Below are 26,954 nucleotides of genomic sequence, written 5' to 3'. Positions count from 1 at the left end.
ATCCAGCTTGCGAGCGTGCCTATGTTCCCACAGCCCTATTTTTCCACATTTCCTTTTTCATGAATTTGTATCAGATTTGATACTCCTTTCTCCCAATTTGGTAGCCAATTACACCCTACCTATTATCCAGTAGCAATGTACTACAGATGGACTGTAACCCTAACCCTAACATAGGGCCTAATTTTAAGAAAAATCTTAGGAATTTGGGAACATAGTTGCTGTGGGAACATAGTGCCTAATTTTCAGTGAAAATAAATTCTTAGAAATGTGGGAACATAGGGCTGTGGGACCATTGGGCTGTGGGACCATAGGGCTGTGGTACCATTGGGCTGTGGGACAATTGGGTTGTGGGAACATAGGGCTGTGGGACCATTGGGCTGTGGGACCATTGGGCTGTGGGACCACTGGGCTGTGGGACCATTGGGCTGTGGTACCACTGGGCTGTGGGACAATTGGGTTGTGGGAACATAGGGCTGTGGGAACATAGGGCTGTGGGACCATTGGGCTGTGGGACCATAGGGCTGTGGGAACATAGGGCTGACCCCAAACCACCCACCTCATCTCGAAAACTTCTAGTAAGCAGTCTTTGAATTAAGATTTTTTTTTTTCCAACTACTGCTTCCAAGGTAAAGAACAAACTTTCACACTGAACTAATTCTGTTTCACTTCTGTGGAAGTAAACAAATGTGGCTCACCGCACTGAATTTTGCAATTGGATCCTTTTTTTTTAAAGAAGGACATGCTTAACAAGTACAGGCAGGGGGAGAGCTGGATGTTTAATTGCATATATTCTCAGAGTTGGAGGTAAAAGAGCTTGTAAGGCTGAAATAGCAAGGGAGAGAATAATATGCAATGTCATGACTAAATGAACAGAGAAAGCAAAAGAAAAACAGAGAGAGCGGACACTGGACTGATATGAGAATTAGTTCCAAATAACTGATTAAGGCCTGAGTGAGAGATGATTCTTATCTTTCTCTCCGTGTTAATGGTAATGAGGTTGATAGAGCAGTATATTTAAGGCCAGTGTGCCCTTTATCACATACAACGCTTCACAGCCTCCAGTAAATGGTCTGGAACGTCTGCAGGGTGATAATATTTTGCTTTAAAACTGTTTTAGTCATTCAATCGATAATTCTTGATCTAATGAAATGAATAAACTATTTATACAGCACATTTCCTCTGCAGTGCTCGAAGATGAAAAACTAACAACAACAAAACATGAGATAAAAATGAGAACAGGCCCATTAAAAATAAAAAAAATAAAAACAACATGAAAGAAAATTGAAAGGCAACAAGAAAGTGGACATGAAAGCAGCGTAATGACTTAAAATATGACATCTTTTGTAAAAAGGGTGAAACATTAGCTGTATGTTTGTGTGTGTGTGTGTGTGTGTGCGTGTAGCAGCAGGCAATGGGAAGCTAAATCAGCCAAATCATTAATTATTCAACCGAAGAAAAGAAACAAGGACACGAGCCGAGGCCAACTCCTCCTTCTTCCCCCTCCGCTCCTCTGCATGCATCGCTCACTTTCACCTGCATGTCTTGTTTTTCATTTTCTTTGTCCTTCGCTAATTTTTTTATCTTTCACTCTCATCTTCTCTTCCTCAGTGTTAAGGAAGACTCAGGAGCAGCACAACTTATTTCACAAACATGAAGAATGTTCGGGAGACCTTGATGAATTACACAGGAGCGTTTAATGAACGCTCAATTGAGGAGACAATTAAGCAGCCAGTACAGTTTAACCCCGATGTGTTATTGTGCAGTGCCGTCCCAACTCTCTGAAGTTCCCGTCCTCCTGAAGGTGTATTTAAAGTCATGCTGGAGGCGTTACGTTTAGCTAGACCTTTAAGGTAAACAAAGATATTGCAGTCGCCTAAAACACAGATGTTAAAGCCTAGTTCAGCCCATCGCTTTCTCTCTGGGAAGTATCAGATGCTAAAGCCTAGTTCAGCCTATCTCTCTCTCTCTCTCTGGGATGTATCAGAGCGTCAAAAAGTGACGCCAAGAGTCCCGACCAAGCCCATCTAAATACGACACTAAAGGAGACTTTTTGCGTCACTAACAAACACAAACAACAAGGCACCTGACCAAGCGTCGCTTTTTGACGCGATGGGAGAGAGAATGCCAATCGCCACCATCATAAGAACATAGAAAGACACCAAAACTTTCTAAAATGAAAAAAAAAACAAAAAAACAGGATCAACCAGGATGCAAAAGAAATATCTAACTATGTAAAGCAATTACAAGTGGAAGTCTGAAGGTCCGAATCAGATTTCTAAAATGTCCAAAAAGCGAGTGAGTTGATTTTCAGAAAGTGTTGTATTCTGTTCCATGAGTCAGGTCAGATCTTTCATCTCATCCTCCTCCTTTTTTTTTTCCAACTACCTATATTCCTTTTCCTTCCCACCTAATTTTCTCTTTCCTCATATTTCCTTTTTATTCTCTCACTTTCTTCCCTCTTGCACTCATCACTCCGTCCTTATCTCTTCTCTCCCTCTTCCACCCCTCCATCCACTCTCCCTCTTTTTCCATCCTCTTTCCATTTTTAATACCATGCTCCATCTCTCCCTCCATCCCTATTTCCTCCTTCTTTGACTCCCTCCTTCCTTTGTCCCATTGTCCCTTCCGTTCTCTATTTTTCATCACGTTTTCATTCTCTTCTTTGTCTACTTTCTCTGTAGCCTCTTTTGAATTCTTAACTTAGTTAACCTCTTTCCTCTTTCATTCATCTTTGCTTTCTTACTTTCCCTCATTTACTCAGTCATCTTTGCCCCCTCTCTAGTTTTCTTTCCTCTCCACCATCTTCTCACCTTCACTCCTCGTCCCGTCTTCATTTTCTTTCTCTGCATGTGCGCTTTCCTCATTCTTCTTTTATTCTCTCGCCTTCCTGTTCCTCCATCTTTACTTTTTAATTAATTTCCCCATCCTCTATTAGTGTCCTCTGTCTAGTTTTCCCTCTCCAGCAGCTCTTCTCTGCTCCATTCATAATGCCTGCAAACAAGCAGAAGTTTCATTATATTTGTCCCTTTACTTCCACAGTTGTGGAAGGAGCAGAATATCAATGAGCTTCCAGAAGACGTTACAGTAATCTGAAGCGTCAGCCGGCAGCCTGCAGAGGGGGAAATATTTTCTCAGCCTCTCCTGCACGAACACCGGCTAAGGAATCCTGCAGATCGGATAAGAATAAAATGTCCCCGCAGCCTTGTCGGAGGAAATAATGAGCTGCTTCTTTGCTTTTCTGCTCGGCTTTCTCTGACAAGACAGACACCGATGTAACATACACAGAAATAAGCCCTATTCGCATGGATTAGTAGACTACTACCTGGTAACGTCTACAGTAGTCATTTGTAATAATTACAGTGGTTGGCTGTGATCTTATGCTGCGTTCCAGGCAACCCGTAACTCGTGTTTTTGAACTTGTACCAGATCGTTGTACTCCCAGTTACAGTTTTTGACGTCTCACACACACATAAACAACAATGGCGAGCCCTGTTAATGCTGTACAGACGCTGGTAATTAACAGAGAGAAATAGACATAAATAGGCAACGTAATGTAATTCCGCACATTGTAATCAAAACAATACACGTACGATTGTGTACTACTACAGGTTATGTTTATTAAATGAAGCCCAAAATATGTCGCTAATGCTAGCTAACGCTAGAAAGGCCGTCATTGCGCGTGGGGCACGCCCAGCGCCCGGAACGCAGTACACACGCACAATGGTGAAATTTAGGGGTAAAGGGAGAGTGAAAGATGAGACTTTATCTTTTTACATGTAAACGAGGCACTGCTGGAGATGGGTTTTGATGTCTGATTTGTTGTTCAAAGCTGCACAGTCTTCAGAAATCAGTGCGACTATATTTTTCCAGTCATTTCCATTTTCTCTGATTTTTGAGAACATTCATCAGTCTGCTTAGAAATTCTATTAACTTTATTTTGCCTTGCAATCACCAATGTAGCCCTTTTCTTCTGTAATAAAAATAATGCTTCAAGTCTGTACACGCATGGTTAGAGTGCAAACAGGAACTGCCTGTGCAGCATAACTCCCCATGGTGAAGGTCCTGCAAAATGCTTATTTGGTAAAAGAAAAATGGGGCTGACTCCATGGCAATATTTCCTCCTAAAATTGAATCCTGGTGCTAAAGACCAGGGGTCATCCACCATCCTCTCTCTCTCTCTCTCTCTCTCTCTCTCTCTCTCTATGTTTTCTGTCTCACTCTCTCTATATCTATCTCTCTCCACATGTTTCCTGTCTCACTCTTCTGTCACTATCAAGAAAAAGAAAATAATTAGATTGACAAAATCATTTTTTTGGACAGAATTAAGCCTCAGAATATACAGTTCTATCAATGGTGATACTCTCTCAGCATGTTGAGCCGTACTGAGAATTTCTTCTTTCCCACTCCAAATTCAAAGAATCACTTTCTCCCTAAGTGTTCGAGAGATGGTGGCTGCTCAGCACACTGACATGTTTTATTTTCCTACTTTTTGAAAAGTAGTAAGGTGCCTTCAGTCTTCTAGAGCTGGCATGTTTCAGACATCAGCATAAGGCTGTTGAATGTATGCATGTAGAAAATACTACTTTTCTCTGTCTAACACAACAACCCAAAAAAGATATTTCGTTCCTCCATATACACTCAAACTTTACTGGTGTGGTGCTTTCAGTTACTAAGCTTGTACTATACTAAGCTCTATATTGCCGCAGAAACATTTTTAACACAACAAATTCTAAATAATAGATGAACACAACTCGATACCAAAAATGAAAAAAATCAAAGTTTTAGGAGAGCCAATCTTCATACCATGACTTACATTAATTATGCCTAAACCTGTGCAGGTTATCAGCATGTTGGTGTTGGGAGACAGCCAGTGTCAAGTCCACAACGTCACGCCAGAACACACAGAACACTGAGGTGAAACTGACGCTCGGTGAACCGTATCTAATGATTTTAATTAACTGTAAACTGATGAGCTTGTCACAAGAGAGAATGTAGTCAGAGCAAACATTTAGCCTGTGTGAAATGAAGCAGTCACTACAATCTTTGAGTTATTCTTAGTAATGAAGACGAGGAGTGTGTGTGAGTGTATGTGTGTGTGAGTGTGTCTCAGGAAACAATAGGAATGGCATAGGAAACAGCAGCGGCTCACAACTGAATGCAGAAAGTTCTGTAAACCATACAACGCTATATCGGTCGTTTATTTCTATCCTCTAACACGACCCACAGGAGCGTTTTTTATAAATGAGAGCCCCCTAGAGGTGGAAGGAAATATGACCCACAGGACTTATATCCGTCCTAAACCACAGTTGCGGTTTTAATCACGTCGGTAATAAAGTGACACTTTGGTTATGTTTAGGCACAAAAAACACTTGGTTAGGTTTAGTTAGTTAGTTTCTCAGTTAGTTGAGTTTATTTTGAACATGTTATATATATATATATATATATATATATATATATATATATATATATATATATATATATATATATATCTATCATAATTCCTCAAATAAAAACTGGTAGTCAATTAAACGCTGGGCCTCTGACAGTGGCCAGGGTTGTTGTCAACACGGACAAATAAAGGCCGGCTTCAAATTAAGGCCGGGCAAAAAATTGTGTGGATAATAATATTATATGAAAAGCATTTAGGTTAAGTAAAAATAAAATTCAAGTTCATCGTAATGTACATTTCTACAAATTTAATTTAACAGATTCAACAATATATATTAATGTGTTTTTCCACACTTTGTTTTCCTGGATTATGGTACTCATGTAAAGTATTATTGTCCTACCGGTATTTTAGTCAATGAGGCTGTATGCATTACTCAGCCAAGTGTAGTTTGTAGTAACGTACAGGTGCCAATAGATGGCAGTAGCTACATTGGATGTAACACGGGTCTCATTTAGTACTAGTGGACTTTTCAACAACTTATTAAAAACAAAACAAAGTATGCGGAGGAAAACTGAAACACAAACACCAAACGAGTCAATGGCAGAATAAGCTGTTTGGCATTAGCAGAGAAGATTTGGCAAATTTTTTCAGGGGCGCAACCCACACACTCAGCCCTGCTGCTCATCACACAAATGCATGTTCCTTACAAATGGGGCACCATTTGAAAGGGAACTAAACAGGCTTTCCAACGGTATAGCATGTATTGCCAAAAAGCATTGTTCCCAGAGAAATAATCTACCAAACACAAATTTCTTTACTTTTTGTGCTAAGTTTATATGTACAATAACATAAAAAAAATAAATAACATGTAAATCTCAGCACAATCTTCCAAAATGATTCTAAGTTCAAATAGTTCAAATAAGAAATCCCCATGTTCAAAAAGTAACTTGAATTTGAGTTAATAAGTTTAAGTTTATATTATTTATAAGGCACTTTAAAAGCAAACAAGTTTGCACCAAAGTGCTTTACAAAGACAAAAACATATACAAGCATAAAACACATACATATATACATATGTATATACATATAGTGGAAATACAACACTATTCAAGTCAAGAAACAAATTGAAACTCGTGAAATTGCATGAACAGAAAATATATATATATATACACACTGCTGCAGGTTTTATCGTGTGTCTCTTGTAGGAAACTGATGTTAACGAGAGGTTTCTCCAATTGTCTTTCCTTATTGTAGGTCATTTAGTCATGTATATTCTTATTTTGTGTCCAGCAGACATGCTGCTCTAGGCAGTGTTGTCCTACATCGGGTGTCTGTGTAGGAATTGCGTGTGGATGATTCTGCACAGGATGATTTACATCTCGTGACGTTAAGTGCCAACGCAGGAAGCAGTGTGTGCTTTATGTTGCGAAAGCAAGCGTGTCAAGGTGGTGGATGAACACGTAGCACATCAGAGTTTGTGTCCCATCACAGTCCAACTGTTAACGTTTGCCTTGTTTTTAAAAACCTTCAACCACAATATTTCCCAGACTATAAAGCTTTATTGCGTAACTTTTTGATATAATGCTGCGTTCCAGGCAACCGGCAACTCGTGTTTTCACGACCTTCTACCCATGAAAGTGCCCTGGTACCAGATCGTTGTACTCCCAGTTACAGTTTTTGACGTCACACACACATAAACAATGGCGACCCCTGTTGATGCTGTACAGACGCCGGTGATTAACAGTGAGAAATAGAAAGAAATAGACATAAATAGGCAAGATAAAGTAATTCCACACATTTTAATCAAAACAATACACATTCGATTGTGTACTACTACAGGTTATGTTTATTAAATGAAGCCCTAGTGAATCGCTAGTATCAGCTAGCGCTAACTAACGTCAACGTTAGGTAGCCGCTAGCTAATGCTAGCTAACGCTAGAAAGAAGGGTTTGTCGTCTTGACGTTGCCTGGAACGCTACCAAGTCGTGAGTCGTGACTTGAAGTCGTAACTTACGGGCTAAATATTGTATCTGGAACGCAGCATTAACGAACGTCCGTTACATTCAAGCCGTTGCCAAATGAGTTGCTACAAAACTAATTAAGACTATTAGCGCCACACAGCCGCTCTGTGCGGAGTTTAGCGCCGCCCATGACGATTCTGATTGGTTTAAAGAAATGCCATTAAACCAGAGCTTGTTTTCCTCCCGTAATTTCATGTTCATCTGTCCATGGCTCCGTCTTTCTGTCTTCCAGCAGAAGAAACATGCAGCAATACTGTAGTTGTCTGGCCTTTAAAAAAACGTCTCTGTCTCTGTCCCACTCAGTAGTGCAGTATGAAGATGTGTCCTCGAGTGTGTAATAAATGTGTCAGTCAGCAGCATTTGGTCCATTAAAGAACTCATGAAGCCTGCAGACTCTGTTCTATTTCTGGCTCTTCTTTCTTTCTATGTCTTTACTTTCTATTTTCTTTCATTTGTCTTTCATTTCTTCCCCTCCTTGCTAAAATATGATCGCTCATCTTCTCTCTCTCTCTCTCTCTCTCTCTTTGCAGGGAGGCTTTTAATAAGGTCAATTCAGAAAAAGCTCACAGCTTAGAGGAAGAAACAGGAAATAAATATCTCTTCTACACACACACATACATACACACAGCCTCACACCAAAAAAAATGCAAATGCAGGAGTTTTTTAAGCCCAATTTTACAGCGTTGTCCTGCTGCTTTCATGTTTGGTAATCCTCTCAGAAAGATGCTTGAAATCCTGAAAGCCTGTTCCTGCCAAGTACCATTCCGTCCGAATCACTCACACACACACACACACACACACACACACAGCAAAAAGAGCGTCTTCTCGGACCAGCTAGCAGTTTCGTTTGTCCTGGAGAACCGATCGCGTTAAAATATCATTATTTCACCAGAGGTTTGGTTCATAACGATATCCCGTGGCTGGCGGGCACCGAGGTGTTTAAAAAGTTCAGTTTTTCTACTAAAGGCAGACTCTCAAATTTGTGTGGTGATAGTTAATCCACATCGTTCATGTTTAAAAGAAATACCAACTTCTGCCAACAACAAGCAAATTACAACAATAGCATTTGGCAACTAGCCAATCAAATTGCAGCGGGGCATCAGGTAATCCGCTCCACTTGGCATCAAATTTGTGCCATCCACTTTTATTGCCAAAGGCTTTGTATTGTTATTTTCTCACACTCTGAGCGTGGGGAGAGCCAAATGCATCTAAAACACAATTTTAAAACTCTTCTATCAGCCACTGACCTTAAACTGTTGATGATAAATAGCAGCAGACTTTTTTTATATGTCATGCATTAATCCATAGTTATATCCCTACGAACAAAATGGTACAAAATTGTCGTTGTTGGCTCGTAATTATGAGCAAACCATTTCACATTGCACACAATCATTTGATCCATTGTTAATATAAAAATCTTTCAGCACAAAACTGCCCCGAAGCCCGATGGCAGTATTTTCACTTCAAACTGTGTGTTGCACTGAGGTGAACTAGAACCACTGTAACTACATGTGTATGTTGGACAAAATAGACTTGAAGGATAAAACGATGTTGGTCGCTGTTATGTTCATAAATGGTGATGAAAGGGTGAGCCGTTTAGCTACACTGATTAAAACTGAGTGTGAGCTAAAACGGCTGGAATAGATTTTACCCATCAACCAGTCCGTCTTGTCTCGTCCCTGTGTCAAGTTTCTGTTTTTAGTTTGTTTCATGTTTTCTGTTAGTTAACTTCCTGTTTTATTTTGTAGATTCTCTGTTCTCCCATGTGTTGTCTTATTTTACTTCCCGCCTCACCTGTCTCGACCTGAACGCTTCTCCTGTGAGTCTGGTGACTGTCGAGCCTTTTTGACGCAGTGTGGATTACATTTTGAGCTCCAGTCTGTCCACTATCCCATGCCTTCCTGTACGGTCTGTCCAGTGCGCTGAAGGATCAGCTGGCAGCATTGGATCTTCCAGGGGACCTCGACGCTCTCATCGCCCTAGCCCTCAAAATTGACAAGCGGCTTTTCGAACGTGTGAGGGAGGGAGCTGCTGGCAGTTAAGGTGGCGTTGGAGGAGTGGAGACACTGGTTGGAGGGGGCGGAGCATCCATTCTTGGATTGGACGGTCCACAAGAACTTGGAGTACCTACAATCTGCTAAACGACTGAACTCTCGTCAAGCCAGGTGGGCCCTGTTTTTCAACCGATTCAACTTCACCCTGTCATATCGTCCTGGTTCCAAGAATGTTAAACCGGATGCTTTATCTTGACCGTTTGATTCTGGTTCCCTCCTTAAGTCAGAAGAGACCATTCTCCCAGTATCCTTGTTAAGTTCAGGGGGAAAATAGGTGGACCCAAATGCAGAGGCAAGGCAAGCAAGCAGGCAGGCAGGCAGGGGAAGGATTGAGCTTGAGGGTTTATTGAAACACAAAAAAATAGGAGATCCAAAAAATGAGGCAGACAAAAACAACAAAAGGAATTCAAAGGAAGCAGGCAAAAACTAAAGTCCAAAAATCATTAAAACTCAAGGAACAAACTAACAGCAAATTAATAGGAACAAAGAGAGAACACAGGGATGACTCCAAACCTGGTACACTTGATGCAAACACGCTGGGCACAAACACAAACTGACTGGAATGAACACAGACACAAACAATGACTAAATACAGAGGGTAACGAGGTAACAAGAGGCAGGTGACACAAGGGCTGGGAAACAGGTGGAAAACATCAGGCAATCACAAGAGCGGGGGAAACACAGGGAGTAAAACTAGACAAGACAGACAGACTATCAAAATAAAACAGGAAACAGAACATAAAACAAGACAAGCCCGAAAATCACACAATCAGAAGGAAACAAGACATGACAGAAAACCAGACTACCAAAATGACAGGAAAACAGACTACAATAAGACAAGACAAAACACCAAAACCATAACAATCCTGTGTTGTTGGTGCAGTTTCATGGTAGGTGGAGGAGCGAGTCAGACAAGCTACTGTTGACTTACCTTTCCCGGTCGGCTGTCCGCCTGTTTGTTCCTCCTGAGCTTAGGTCACAAGTCATCCATTAGGCCCATTCCAGTTTTTTGTTGTGTCACCCGGGAGTCAAAATGACTATTTTTGTGGTGCAGCAACAGTTCCATATATATATATATATATATATATATATATAATGCTCCATCATGTGGTCAGGTTACATGGACTTCCCAGTGACGTGGTGTCGGATTGGGGACCCAATTCATCTCTCGCAGGAGTTGGAGGTGGGTCTCCGCCAGTGTTGCCACAGTTACTTAGTTACTTTACAGATTACTTGATTTTAAAAGTAACTTAGTTACTTTACAGATTACTTGATTTTAAAAGTAACGAAGTTAGATTACTTTATTAGTTACATTGAACAACTGAACTCAACATAAAAATGACAACCGGTTTACTGTGAGACAGCTCGGCATGGCCAGTAGTAAGGATCTTGTTTATTATGGCACGAAAGAGAGCAAGTCAACCGTGTTAAGGGCAGCATTTCCGCTACAACATACTGCCCGATCAACTTCTTCAACTCTCCCCCACTTCCTGGTTTTGCACCGAAGTCCAGCTTTTGTTGTTCGGGTGGTGGGGACCTCCTGCTCTCTGCTTCGCAACACCTGGTGGGACTTGCTCTGTAAGTTTGACTGCAGTGCTCCGACTCCAAATGTTTCTTCAAATTTGACGTAGTGTTTTTGTAGCTAGATAGCATTTTGTCGCCACCAGCACAGAGTGTACAACGAACCTTAATATTGCCGTCTTTAGCTGACACAAACTCAAAATAGTGACTGTATTTCCAGCTAGAAAACGTGCATCTCTCTCTCCTCCCTCCATTGTTGTTTACGTTTGTGTCGATGCATGGTACAAGTGAACTGTCCACATGCTGAAAACGTGCTTGTCGCATATGTTACTTCACTCCCCGAGACGCAAGAAGAAAGCAAAAATATATATTTTTACTAAGGAAAATGACAAAAATAGTAACGCACAGTGACTTGGATAAGTAACTTTAATCTGATTACTGGTTTGGAAATAGTAACGCGTTAGATTACTCGTTACTGAAAAAAGTGGTCAGATTAGAGTAACGCGTTACTAAGTATTAGGCATCACTGTTCTCCTCTGTCTGTCCTCCAGGAATCCTGCTAGTTGGAGCAAGCAGCTGATTTGGGTTGAATACGTCCATAATACTCTGCCCTGCTCATCCACTGGCCTCACTCCATTCCAGTGTGTGTATGGATACCAACCCCCCCCTCTTTGCAGCTCTGGAGTGAGAGGTGGGAGTGCCATCCGCCCAGGCATTAGTTCGCCGTTGTCAGTGGACGTGGACCAGGGCACGTCAAGTCCTGCTTCACAAGTCTTCACAGTACAAGAAGACTGCAGATTGCCAGAGGTCCAAGGCTCAAACCTACACGGAAGGTCAGAGAGATTGGCTGTCTACCCGGGATCTTCCCCTCCGCGTTGAGAGCCGTAAGTTGGCACCAATTCTAATTGGTCCATTCCTTGTTAAGAAAGTTATTAATCCTATTGCTGTGAGACTGAAACTTCCTAGGACCATGAGGGTGCATCCCACATTCCATGTGAGCCGTGTGAAGCCGGTTCAAGTTGGTACCCGAGACCCCTGCTCCTCCTCCTCCGTGCATCATTGTCGGAGGGCCTGTCTATACTGTGAAGAAACTTCACGCTGTCAGAAAACGAGGAAGAGGCCGTCAGTACCTTGTGGACTGAGAGGAGTATGGACCCGAGGAAAGATCCTGGGTGTCAGCCAGCAACATACTGGATCCTGAGCTGATTCGGGAGTTCCATCAGCTACACCCTAAAGATCCTGGGCCGTCTGGAGTCGGCCTTTAAGGGAGGGGTACTGTCATGTCTCGTCCATGTGTCAAGTTTCTGTTTTTAGTTTGTTTCATGTTTTCTGTTAGTTTTTCCATTTCCTGTTTTATTTTGTAGATTCTCTGTTCTCCTATGTGTTGTCTTGTTTTACTTCCTGTTGTTATTTTCCCGCCTGTGTGATTACCTGTCCCCACCCTAATGTGTTGCACCTGTGTCTCATTGTCTCCCCTGTCTTGTGTTTTTAAGTTCAGTCTTCCCCTTACCCCAGTGCAAGATCGGCTGCTTCCATGTGTTCAGCCTTCGAGCGTTTTTCCCTGTGTCCTGTTTTTCCTGAGTTCCTGTTGTTTCCCTTGCATTTTGACCATTGCCTGTTTTCTTGGATGTCCCTTTGCCTGCCATTTTTCTGGACACTGTTGCTTCTGAGTTTATTAGCTTGCTAATAAAACCATTGCATCTTACGTACCTGAGTCGTGCATCTGTGGGTCCATTTCCTGTGTGCTTGATAGTCTGCTGCCACGCAATCTGCTGCCCCACTGCAACACCGGGATGGACTTTGTGTTCATTCAAACTCAAAACAGTGATTTATTTCCTTTTAGAGTGAAACTATTCCTTTTAAAACAGGTACTGGCTTCTTATCCTCCCATCTTTTTAAGACACTCACATTTAGACATTTAAGAGTGACAAACATAAATAGCAGAATGAGCAAATCAATTTCTTATTACATGTGCGACAGCTTAGTGACTCACAGACACACATACACACAATGGTCAGAGCTGAAATAACAACGCTAAGCTTCCCAAAAACTCCGGATGTGGCTGTGTACACGGTGTGTGGGCTTTACTCAAATCCCTGTTTAAACTTCGACTCTCCCTGGGAATTAAAAAATTAATAAGCTTTATTACTGAGGTGGTAAATAGAATACAGGGCTTAGTATCAATATCATCGAGCTTAAGCAAGAATTCAATGAAGAAGCAACTCAGCTCAAATTCAATGTCCGAGGAAAGTAAGGAAAGTAGGTAAAAACTAAACAACAGTCATACTGAGACTATAGAGAAATATGGGTGCTACGTTTCAGTTACCTGTTTGCTTGTAAAGGCATTTTTTAAAGTTTGGGTTGATCCCTCAGTGCAAAGCATTCTCATGAACGGGTTCGTAAGATATCGTACGAAAACCTATGCACACTAATTCCTATGATATCCTATGAAAGTGCCGGGCTGGTCATGTGACGACCAAACACGTGATAGTTCATTTTAGCGGTCTTTACAGTTAAATTCAGCCGCCAAAAGGTGACTGTGAAGCGGCCGTTACAGTTAAAGGTGCACTATGAGTTCCCGAGTGACGTCACTTTTGTTGACGTTCGAAGTAGTAAATACCAAACAAAACAGAGCAAGCTCGCCCCTCCCCCCATGTTTCCGTAACTGTCATGACTAACTGACTAACTGTCACTAACCCCCTCCCCCAACCATCTTGTCGGTGATTGGCTGGAGTGGTTTGTTGTATTTTGGTGCACAGCCTGTGCCCCTAGTGTTTGTTTGACGTTTACGACCGCTGTGTTGTCTCCCAAAACTGGGCTTTTTCAAAGTGTATTCAGGGGGCAGGCAGCTAGTGGATCAAGGAGAGATGCCTACGATTTGAGACAAAAATGAAATTGCACTGAGACCACGCAGGAACTCATAGTGCAGCTTTAAGTTTAGCCGACAAAAGGTGACCGTCCTGCGGCGACGACAGTTAAAGAGCCCCTATTGTGCTTATTTGGTAATTCCTGTCTTTTAGTGCATTGTATAGGCGTTGTAGTTTTTTGTGTACGTTATAGATGTATCAAGTACAAAAAAAAACCATTTCACTCCAAAGCCAGCCCAGTTTTTCATATGTGCTGCCCATTGGTGCTGCCTGGTGGCTTGTTTGAATTTGGTCAAAAAATCACAACAAATGGGCCAACTGACCAATCACAACAGAGTGGGCCAACTGACCAATCAGAGTAGACTGGGCTTTTCAGGAAGGCAGACCAAGAGCTCAGACAGAGCATTTCAAGCGGAGGAGCTGCAGCAATGGGCAGTATGAGAAACATCATATGTTTTTTGAACATCAAAGCATGTACACCTATTCTAGTAAACCCCAAGAGTACAAATATGATGCTGAAAAGGAGTATAATAGGAAGTTTATAATAATAAGTTTATTTGATATAGCACCTTTACAGACAAAGTCACAAAGTGCTTCACATGATAACATTTTTTTAAATACAGTAAGACCCAAACAGTAAATGAGCAACCAAAAAAGAAATAAAAGAAATATATCTATATAATAAGGGCTCTATAAGTTTAGAAACCAAATAGACTAGTTTAAATTAGAAAAAAGATACACATACCTAGAGATTGGCATGGGGTACTTTCCGTAAGATCATCTCTCAGTGCAAATCAAACCAGCTATTAGGCTAACTGAAATAAAACCATGTCACTCTCTAGGTATGGTGAAGGGTATGTGATGATGGGGGGGTATGGTGAAGGGTATGTGATGATGTGGGGGTATGGTGAAGGGTATGAGATGATGTGGGGGCCAAGGGAACTTTATCAGGATGCATAGTATCCTGGATCCATGAAATAACTGGCCTTTCAAAATAAAAGTCTGCCTGCCTCTATGGGAATTTAACATAGGGGTGTACTGACTTATGCCCCCTGTATTTTAAGGAAGAACATTTATTTATTTACGATACATTATTCATTCACAAAGAAAACTGGTGTCCTTAAAGGTTGGATTTTTTCTCATTCTTTTAAATTAAGGCATTAAGATCAATTTCCAAAAGATGATTTGTTATTCCTCTTTTTAGTCAACTTCAGCATGGGTGGATTCACTTATGCTTAGCACTGTAAATGATTGTTTTATTTAGATTTATACAAGGACGTGTACAGCAGCAATGAAATGCAAAGAGTGCCTGTACATTACAGGTTTTCCCTGTTTATTTCAACTCATTTCCATGATCATATCCACCAGAACAGAAAAATACTATATACGGCTAATTGGCAGCTTTGGGGATTTAAGCCAAAAGCCTGTCATTTCCTTGGTAGGATCTTTAATAAATGTGCCCCCCTGGTATGTTAAGGAACAACACCAACTCATACATGGAAACATGTGGGTAGCTCCACTGGTTTGGAGTATGTATCATTAACAAATGGTAATTAATCCAATGTACTCAGGATTAGTGAACCTTGGGTCTCCTTAATTCACAAAGTTACAAACGATCCTAATTTGGAGTTAAATGCCTTCCTGGTGACCTCAACAACAATGAAGATGTGGAGGGTTTCACACAGCAGGCGTTGATTTAGTGATTTGGTCAAAACAAGAAAGGGTTTTTTGTTGTCTAGGTTGCATATAAATGTTTAGTTGACACTTTAACATGCAGTTAGAACCTGCCTCACACTGAAATAAAGCCATTTTAACCTGGTAAATCACCAAAACGATGCTTACTAGGAGCTTTAAAACACATTCCTGTGAGATCGTCCTGTAATCTCAGATACTTTACTGCAGGTTTTTAATGAAGTAGAAGACCGTCTTCTCCTCCCTGCTCTCAAATTAATTTACTTTGCTTTGAAATCCTCAGTTATGCTGAGTTTGCGAACTGAGACCTTTCTCAGCGCGGGCATCTGAGGAAACTAAGACATACAAATGTTACTCAGAATAAATGAATGGAGAGTGGACATGACAGGACAATACAGGCAGAAACAACAGGCTGATGAAAAACAAAGATTTGCTGGAACCCACGAGGCCTAAAATAATATCCAGGGATGAGCGAGACTTATTTTATTTCCTCCTTCCATCTTTCACCTTGTTCTCTGCTCCTGCATGGTTGGAGCTGATATCCTGGCTGGATTAGTGAGCACCATGCAAGGTTTTAATCTTCACGCAGAGTTATGAAAAGCTATTAGGGATAGTCATGTCATTTCTAAGGGTTTTGGTGTGTCCTGTTTATGTGTTTGTGCATTACATCATATCATATCCTGGTTGTAGATACCTGAATAAGGTTTGAGAAAAGCCAAATATGTAAACTGGATTACTTTGACAGAAACCGGGATACTGCGCTATGTGTAGGGTTGGGTACCGAATTCCACTTCCACTATGGAACCGGTTCCTACGCAACAGGTAGGAATCGGACCGGATTAGAACACTAATTTCAGTTCCTCATTTCAGTTCCACTTTATGTGTCGACTGAAATATTTTCCCTCTGTCGCTCCGAAACGGACGTAAAAATATCACACTTTCTCTGTAGTCTAATGTAGGCTACTTTTAAAATGCCATATTTTCCCTCTGGGCTCACCAAAATGGAAGTAAAAGCCTTTCTTTGATGTCATTTTTCAGTTTTTCAAGAATGGGTTTAGGAATCTGAATCGGTTTGGCGTCGGAATCGTAAAAATCCAAACGATACCCAACCTTAGTTATGTGACCATCTCATCCAAGTGACTGATAATTGTCTGCTATTTCTGCCGGGACATCTTCAACATGACTCCCATTTAGCAACTTGCTTTCTTAAGAGCAAGTGAACCGTGATAACAAGGGAGAAGCAAGTATTGTTCTTTCACTTCCCCACTCAGATTGATCCTGCCGGTCTGGGGATTGACGGCTTTCAGTCCTATATACAGTATATCTACATGTCTGTATATCACTTAGTTTACTGTGCGTATCAAAATGATTTGATGATTTGCATTTGCAGGATGGCTTCTTTTACTTCACATCTTTAACCCACCTTATAAAAAAGGGACTCTTTGGTGTGTGTTTTTCTGTATTTTCATACTGACTAGAAAAGATCAGTACGAAGGAGAAAAGCTGTGTCTCATATGAGGTTGGCAACTGCATTGGGAAACAATCAGCTGCTGTGTGAATGTTGCCTTTGAGATCAGGAAAGCTCACGTCTCTTTCGAGGGATCCCCTGTAATTTCACACCCTGTATGCACACAGACAAAAAGCCCAAAGGAGCCAATTTTTCTAGAATAGCCAACAATGAAAGTGGGAATTAAACTCGTAAATGTGTTTGATTGTTACTGTCCAGGGCACAGAGAGAATAGGACATTAGACCACAAGGAGCTGAAGAGACTTACAGTACACCACAGGGACTCTAAAGTTAGGGCCAGACCACACAGGGAGTGACTGATGTGGGTCTTTAACTACCAGAGGAACGGCAAAAAAGCTCTTCTCTAAAGGGCTCTTTGTTGAAGCAGGTTATGGTATGACACACCAGGATCTGGTCTGTGTTCGGGAGGTGAATCATTACTGCTGTACTCTGCAGGGAATAAGAGTACAGCGCTGCACAGTGGGAAGGTTAGCCTTTAGTGAAGAGCGTGGTTGATAAGTTTCTTTCCTCTGGTTTTTACATTTTTCTAGGTCCCCTTGGGGAAGTAAAGGCAAGGAAGCTTTATTTGTATAGCACATTTCAGCAACAGCTCAATTCAAAGTGCTTTACATAAAACATTAAAGAGCAGTTAAAAACGATTAAAAGATTAAAGGGACATGTCTGGTGCTCTGTTGGCTAATTGTGCAGCTACTATTGCCTCATTCTTTATAGGTGGTTCTGCATTTCAAGTGTCACTTGTTGCATTAACGCTTTAGTGGGTAACTTTTTTATATTAATTAACGTCCGTTTCATACAAGCCATTGCCAAATGTGTTGATACAAAGCTAATTAAGACTATCAGCTCCACAAAACTCTAACCCTAATTAACTCTTCTGAAGAGTCCATCATGTTTTTTTTAATCCTCTGTGTCCTCCTTGGCTACTAGCACCTGCGTGTTGGAGGGGTTTGGGTGGTGAGCAATCACGGAAGGCTTGTATCATGTGGACGCGCCAACAGTTATGTTGTCATTACTTAGAATTCCTCGTGGGGGAGACAAAAACTACTCACTATAGCTTTAAGTCATGTCTAAACCATGGACTGTAAAAATAGTGGACGTAGCATCAGTGATGTCATCTATTGGCTCGTGGACTACCGTTTCGAAGCCCAGAGTTTGCTAATATGGACGTCGCCATCATCGTTTTTTGAAACCGGATATGACGATGGTGCTGCGTTAAGCTAAACGCTAAAGAGGGAAAGTTTTTTCAACCCTTCTGAAGTAAGTAGAGATTTACTGCCGTCATTCATCTGCATGTACGGAAGTAAAGACATTTGGCAAACTTCCACTTAAGTTACCAGCTAATGCTATTGCTAGCTAGCTAGCTTGGTTGGCAGAATGCAGAACAAGATATTTTTAGGCATCCAAAATGTTGTAATTAACTTTGATGAATAACCACTCTCTATAATAATAACTCTCACTTTTGCAACCCCCAAAAACAAAATCCCGGCCATTTTAATGTACACAGTGCCATGGTTAGCATTGCAAAGCCTTTATCATGATTGATGATGAACATGTTGGCTTGTAGCCACGTCCCAAAAGCATCCCCTGCTTTATCATTTATTTTAAAATAAATTGCACTATAATTGACTACATGAGCATCATGCTGTATTGTAGAAGACTTGAAACTAGCGATTGAGACCATGAAATCATTGTGAAAATGTTTACTGAGGTAATTAATGAAGTGAGAAGTTGACTCATTTTCTCAAAGACTTTTATAGAAACAGACCTTTTTTTTGCAACCAGTGGAGTTGCCCCCTGCTGGAAATTAGATAGAATACAGGTAAGTTAAAATGGGTTTAGGAGCTAAAAGGTCTAAGGGACCCTGTGGTCTCAGAGTCAATCAAGCCTTTAACAGTTTCCACTTGCTCCCCAGGTTTCATCAGCCATCTATTCACGTGCACAAGATATTCAAAACCCCATTTAAAACCACATGGTTCCTTCTCCTATTCATTCATATATTCATATCTCCTGTTAAACTGATATTCACATCAAGCGGTCTGAGTGAAGCAATCTAACTGATCAAAGACTCATTCCAACCATGCCGATAACCCCTCTTAAGCATTCACAGCTAAGGTTATTGTTTTTTGTTGTTTCATCTGGTGCTAAGTAATGAGCTGATTAGCAGTTTTCCTTGCTCTCACCTACTGTGTATTATTCATGTGCGCTACCTTGAGGAAAGTCAGTACACACATATTGATGGCTGGTGAATGAAAGCCGTACATAAAAACCTTGAGGAAGAATTATTGGGCCTTTCTTCCTGCTTACGGTACCTACATGTAGCTACATCATGTAGGTACCGTGAGCAGAAAGAAAGTGACTGACTGTAGTTTATACGGCAACTGAGAACAATACTACAATAAACCCATTGGTGCTGGTTTAGTTCTCATCCCTTTTAACCCCCCTGTTATCCTCAATCAATGTTTAAAGGGGTCTTTAAGGGCTTATCATCATTTTTTTTTGCTTCATATTGAATGACTTTTCCTCATTTAATGGGGACAACTAGGTAAACATCAAATTTACATGATGATTTATTTTTAATGTCCTGTATGCATTTTGGGCTCAATTTGACCCCAGGCTGTTATAGCTGTGTAAAACACACATTTGTGTAGGTTGTTTTGGCTGATATTAAGGCCACTATCACATGCAACTTTATAATCTTTAGGGCTCTAACCTGCCATAACCATACCTGTAGTAGTGCGAGAACCCCTTATATGTCTGACACTGAGGGAGGGGAAATCTGGTTCTTGAGAGGACATTGATGAATTCACGCATACACACAACAAAGGGGAGGGTCAAACTCAACTGTACTGCAGCCTTCCAAACCATTTTTCTTGGTGCTCTGTCTCTTTATACTCTCTCCATTGAAAATTGCCTTTAAGTTTTGTCACAGCTTTTTGACAGGTGAAGTGACGTAGAGGAGTGTGTCTAACAGCGAAAACACACCGGGCATGTAGATACGTGCCTGATCCAGCGCCTGGCGTATTTTTACGCGCCCGTCACAAAGCAATCCATCTCCTCTTGGCTCACTCTCTCTCTTCGAGGACAACAGGACGACAGGATGAGTAGGGAAAACTGTGGTAATTGTAGCCTATATGTGGCTCTGTGTGTGTGTGTGTGTGTGTGTGTGTGTGTCACTCTCTCTGTCCGTCCGTCGGTCTCTCTCTCTGTGTGCCTGATTGCGTGTCTCGCTGTGAGAAGTCAAGACTGCCAAAATCACCATAAATCTAGGTTTCTTATTTTGAAATGTGTTTTATTTTTGTAAAGTATCCGGCTGCACTGTAGTCTTCCTGTATGTGATTACCTGCCTGGCTTGATACATACGTTTGTGTCTAGAGAAGGCGCTGAAATGATCGCTGCAGCACGCAGGCTGACGCGGACGCTACGCGCCCGGTATGAACTGACACATTGGATAACATGGGCGCCGTGGCAAAAATAGCTGCGCTACGCGGCTATATGCGACGCTTACGAGCACGGTGTGTTTACACTGTAAGAGTGACGAACGTTTATCATGATTATGAGGCATACTCCTCTGATGAGAATGAGACTATTGGGGTTGAACCCTGCTGTATTGTGTTTTATATCTTGGCAGCACATTTTACAGTCCACAAGCTGTAAAATTGTTGAATCTGTATTCATAATTGGTGTCTGTTAAATTGCAAACTGTCTGGCTGACTTGGCCATGATACTTTAATGTTTCTTGAGCAATCCCCCTTGTGACTGAAGGCGTCACTATCATCAAAGAACAATCTGGAGTCTCTCTGCAGCTGCAATCTGGGGAACCCCTCGACAGTTATAAAAGGCCCCTTTACTTTTTAAAGTTTGGAAGGACAGTGTCATCAGAGCAATAAAGAAAGTCTTTCAAGGGTCTCATGTCATGCATAATAAAAACAAGAACTCTGTTTCAATAATTCAACATTAAGCAGCTTCTAGCACTCATATAGCATCTCAGGGGACTGTTCGTCTATTTCTGTCAAAACTATGTCTTAGAATGACCTTTACCGTGAAATATCACGGGCCTTTACGTGACTGTGTCCAATTTCATGCATTAAGGGTCGCCCCAGTCTATATCGGTGCCAAGTTCAACATGTCTGCTGGTTGAAGTGAATTAATGGGGAAACCATGTCTGTGTGGGCTCAGTGCTGCTGGTGTTCAAGGGTCCATGACTGTGGAGGTCATTAGGAACATGTTGGAGCAGCTCGGAGGGGCTTCCCTGTGGACCACAGTCTCTTAGCTGACTCATACAACATGATTATTTTGTCTTTCTCACTTCTCTGTCTGTCTCTCTGTATTTCTGTCTCTTGGGGGGCAACAGACACAGGAGCGGAGTTCACTTCCCGGGCAAAAAAAAAAAAAAGGCCCAAAATTTACCCAGGAGTGTCTAAACTTAACTAACGTCGCCGTATGACGCTCACTTTTTGTCTCAACTCCACAGCCCCTTAAAGGACCATCATCTCGTGGTGCTCTGTACCCGACTCACAGTAACCTTTTGTCGGTTAAACGTAACTAGCAAAGGCCCCTGATTCAACCGTCCGCTCACAGTGCTCTGAAGCCATCATCACGTGACCAGCCGACGGTCGCTTAATTTTGTAGGATATCATTCAAAATGGTGCGCATACATTTCTGTACGATATCATACAAACCCGTTCATGAGTATGCATTGGGTTCAAACATCGTAAATGACTATTAACCATTGGCTTTATGACAGCCAAGACTTATTGCACTGCATTGGAAATGTGCAGATTTATCAGACGGTGAGTGGTTCAGGTCTTTTCTTGACATGTTGGTAGTCAATATCCTTGACGTTCCCCTTCCGAGATTGTTCCGGTGCCGCAGGAAATTCCACCGGATGCATGTATGTCCGTTACCTTCCGTTTTCTTTGTGTTGGAAATTTAAACCCCAGTAGTCTCTGCATGGTCAATTGAGCCAGCTAGCTAGACTATCTGTCCAATCTGAGTGTTCTCTCGCACGACTTTTTTACAGCTCTGTGCGGAGTTTAGCGCCGCCCGTGAAATTGATTTAAAGAAATGCCAATAAACCAATGCACATTTTTCTCCCATGCCGGAATTCTATGTGGACTAGCCAGACCCTCCTCCACTCTGCAGTGTGTGGATGGTCTGGCAAAGTGAGACTAACATTTTGGTAATGGAGAAGGTTGCCACAAACCTTGTTAATGAGGAGCATTCTGAGTGGTCCAAGATGGTTCAAGAGATCACGAAAATGTCACTCTTTTGTTAGATTGTACTCCCAGTTGATCATGACTGGACTTGTCTTAACTTTTTTGCCCCGCAGCAGGGGTATAACGATACATTGATCTGAAACGATATATATTGATTCAATGATCAACGATACAATAATAATTGATGCAAAGTGAAAAAAATCAATACATGTGATCATCTTAAAGATGCACCTTTATTTTGAAATTCCTTTTCTGTCACGTCAGACCTTAGCTCTCCCAATGTCCATCACCCTCAATATCTTTTTTTATCCTAATGTGTTTGTTAGTATGTCCTAATTGCCGTTGATATTCACCTTAACCTGATTAGCAAGTTAACTGTAAAGTCCAAAGAACAGCAGCACCACAACACAGGTGCGTCATATGTAATGTGGCACATATTAAAAGAGAAATGATTCTGAAATTGCTTTTTCTCTCTTTTTTGAGTGTCAGACAGCCAAACGCAGCTGCCCTTTTCTAAGGTCATCCAAACATTCAGTGGACATTTTTCTCCTTTAAAGAATCAGAAGAACGTGGTATTTCTAAAAAGGGAAAATTGGACAAAGCAGAATTTCCCAAAAACATGACCATTACTTTAACAAATTAGGCAAAAGGCAAAAGTAGGACTGGCTGTGGTTAGAACCTCCAACGGAGGTTATGTTTTCGGTTAGCTTTCTTTGTTTCTTTATCAGCAAGATTACGGACAGACTCCAGGCCTGATTTCCATGATACTTAGTGGATGGGTGTAGCATGGTCCAAGTAAGATCCCAATACATATTGTTGAAGGTGTTTTTTAGTTATTCTTGTTGGTGAGTTCATTAAAGAGCATGCAATTCTAAATGATTCTGTACCTCTACCTAACTCTGTTCCTCTCTGTACATGTCCTCCCCCTGGCAGCTGTTTGATGTCATGACCCAACATACAATTATGTGTAAGGATAGAGATGTCAGAGAACTTGTGATTCCCACAACCACACACACACACACACACACACATCTCACACACAGCAGGAGGGTGATATGACAGGATAATTGGGAAAGGGAGGAAACTCTGCAGAGATGGAAAATGAAATGGAGACAGGGTAAGAGAGACATACGAGGGGGGGAGGGGGGAGAAAGGAGAGGGAGTGCTCCAGTTCACCAGTTTTGTTTGAGTCTGAGGTCTGAGTATATACCCTGGTGATGAAGGGCGCTTTCACACCTGAAAGTCCGAACCAAGGTCCGGACCAAGGTTCATGTTTTTGCAGTTGATCCGGTAATTTTTGGTTTCACACTGCACTTATTCTAGCCTGACATGGTCATACTGCTCCATTGGGCTGTGATTATGAGGCGTGTTTCAACCGAACCAGGAAAGAAAATGCCTCTGCACTCAATTGGATAGACCTCCAACCAATCAGAACAACGCAGTAAGTGACGTATGTTGAGTTAATGTTAAACTTTTGCCAAATCCTGTAGGAAGGACAGCAAAAACATCTTTCTGATCGACAAATGCCTTGATCACAATTCTGTTCCTCTTTTAAGATGAATGCGCTGTTGATATCTTCTTTAACAGACGCGATGGCGGAATCTACACATCTCAATTCTCCAGCGGCAGTCATCTTTGTTGTAAACAAATTCAACCCAAGCTCTCTTTGGTGACGTAGTTGATTACGTTACTGTTGATCATCTGTCCATCATTGTATAAAGCCCGCCCTGACAATCTGATTGGTCCAAACAGCTCTGGTTGGAGCATAGTTGCTCCACAACGGATCATGTCCAGACCGAACTTCCCGACCTCAAATGTTGTGGGCGGGGCTAAGTTCAAAACGTGACAAAACTACGTCCTGTCGTCATCACACATGTGAGCTGCGTCTCCCAATAGTTGTAACTGATTGGTTTGTAGACGGGCACCCCCATCCTCTCGTATCCTCTCTCTGCTCTCCCCGTGCTGCCACGGCTCTTTTTGTTTTGTTGCGTTGTTGAGAAGCAAGACACGGAAACTTTCCTTGGGTTTTAAGGAGCTGCAGCATTTTTTCAGAGACAAACTGAAACCTACTGTACATTTACTACCACTTAAGTAAACTGCTGATTTATTCTCTGCTCTGGTAGCCGATGACAGCTGTCTGCTCTGTGCGCATTCACCATCACTTTCTCTAAGCACCGAGCTATTCCTTAAAGTAGCTTCCCCGGTCTTATAACATAAAAATAGTCTGCCAGAGCTTCCTGTATTTGGTCCGAAAATCCGAACCATCCAAAAAATGCTTTCACACTAGAAACAAACCAGACTATGGATCAGCTTGATCTGGACAGAGACCACCTATTTTTGGTCGAACCAAATTTGGGCTGTTTGGTCCGGACAGTGGTACGGGGGAGGTTTACACACCTGTAATTTTGGTTCGGATCAAACTGAAAAGTCCGAAAGTCCGGACCAAACGAGGTAGGTGTGAAAGCCCCCTAAGACTATGATTACAGTCTCCAGGTGAACTATAGCTTTGCACTAAATCCTGTTTAATTGGATTATAAAATAATACGCAGATCACTTACAGCACACCACACTGCTATGTTTTTAGAATTAATTCTCCCACTTGTAAGATAAGATAAGATGAACCTTTATTATCCCCATAGGGAGACTCAGGTGATTTAGCAGCAACAGCAGTGAGAGTAAAACACAGGAGAAGTACAGGTAAGAGTCAAGAACCCACCGAGATCAATAAGAATAAAACTAAAAACAAGAAGAGCAATAGAGATAAGACAAATAAAGAGCTGCTGGCCTGAGATATCTGCACCGGATCACTGAAATGAGTGAACATATATACAGTCTATCAATGAATATAAATATACAGTGAATATATGAATGACTTATTTTGATTACCATTGTTATTTTATTCATTTTTGCCTGTTCATTTTTACTGTTATTCAGTCTTATTTTTAAAAGAAATTCTCTTGTGAAGCAATTTCTGACCTTGTCTGTAAAAGGCGCTATGTGTGCATACAGTCTTTATTATATTAATGATTATACAGTATGTGCATGCAGAGCCATTGCGGCCGGAGTGGGGGGGAGGGGTTTTGGCCCTGTTGCCCTGTGGCCCTGCTCATTGACATAGCTACACCGCGCTGTTTTTCAGACAGCTATATAGTCTTATGTGTGTGTGTGTGTGTGTTTGGACAGACACATGCTCTTGTGTGCCTTGCTGCGTGTGCATGTGTTAAATGTGGACGTACGTCTTTGTCCATGTTGCTTAAATACGTGCTAAAATAGATAGGATGCTAGGCGTTGCCACAGAGATAGTTGTATTTGTACAGTTGTTGGCATTAAGCGAGATAACGGACTATTTAGCTGTCAGAATAATAGGCCATATGATTTACAGTATGGCAGCTCAGCTGCATGTCACTTTATATTCTTTTTAAAGCTTTATATAGCGTCTGACTCACCACGCTGGTTGAAGTGAAAGTCACTTATTTTGACCGTCTCTTTTTTCTTCGCTCGCACTCTCGCAGGGCGCGCTGACGTAATCATGGTAACGGCGTAACATCATAAATGATTTTTTTGTTTTTTTTCCTTGAATTTATTTGGTTCTTCCTCAAGAGTGTAACTTTGAGTTCAACATTGGTGGGGGTTGAGATCGTGTATTAAAAAAAGCGACAAAAACGTTTAGGAAAAGACTCAAAGAAGGCGACAAAAATGTCCAAGAATGGTCAAAAAAAATTGAAAACGACGTCAAAAACGTTGAAAAAAACGGGAAACTTTTCGGGGAAAAAGCGACAAAACCATTGAATACGCGACACAAACCTTAAAAAGGAACAAAAAATAAAAAAAAAAAAAAAAGGCCAAAATTGGGCTTAGGCCATGAGATGGGCTGAAATCATCAAACAGTAAGTAACAGTACTTCATGTGTACATATAAACAAATTGGTAACACTTTACTTGAAGGTATCTACATAAGAGTGACATGAGTGTGTAGGGTAAATCCAGACAGCTAGCTAGACTATCTGTCCAATCTGAGTTTTCTGTTGCACGACTAAAACAACTTTTGAACGTACACACGTTCCACCAAAACAAGTTCCTTCCCGAGACTATTTTCCGTCCGGGGCTTAGCACCGTCCAAGACGATTGTGATTGGTTTAAAGAAATGCCAATAAACCAGAGCACGTTTGGTAACATTTTACTTGAAGGTAGCTACATAAGAGTGACATGACACTGTCATAAACACATGACACTGTCATGACACAGTCATGACGCATGAACCCTAACCCTAACCCCAACTCTAACTTGTCATGTCGTTATGTCATAAACGTTTATGACTTGTTTATAATGTTTATGACACGTTCATGACAGTGTCATGTCACTCTTATGTAGCTACTTTCAAGTGACGTGAAACCGAAAAATCTAATCTTAAATGAAGCGTCCTGTAACTTTAATCTGATTATGTACATTGCAAAGTGGTCGTAAAGTAGAATCAGTTCCTATAATGTGGTAAAATATACAGCTTTAGTTCTTAAAATCTGCTTTGTTGGCATTAATCCAGTAGAGCCAACTTTGCCAAATGATTTCAGCACATTATTATATTTTCATCAGAAGTGCATCGTGAGATATAGAGGGGAGTTCGGGGGACATGATTTAAATAAAAAAGATCAACTGCAGGGCTCAGAGACTCT

The sequence above is a fragment of the Sander vitreus genome, chromosome 3 (assembly GCF_031162955.1).
Source record: "Sander vitreus isolate 19-12246 chromosome 3, sanVit1, whole genome shotgun sequence".
Taxonomy (NCBI): domain Eukaryota; kingdom Metazoa; phylum Chordata; class Actinopteri; order Perciformes; family Percidae; genus Sander; species Sander vitreus.
Note: the sequence above shows the minus strand (reverse complement) of the source record.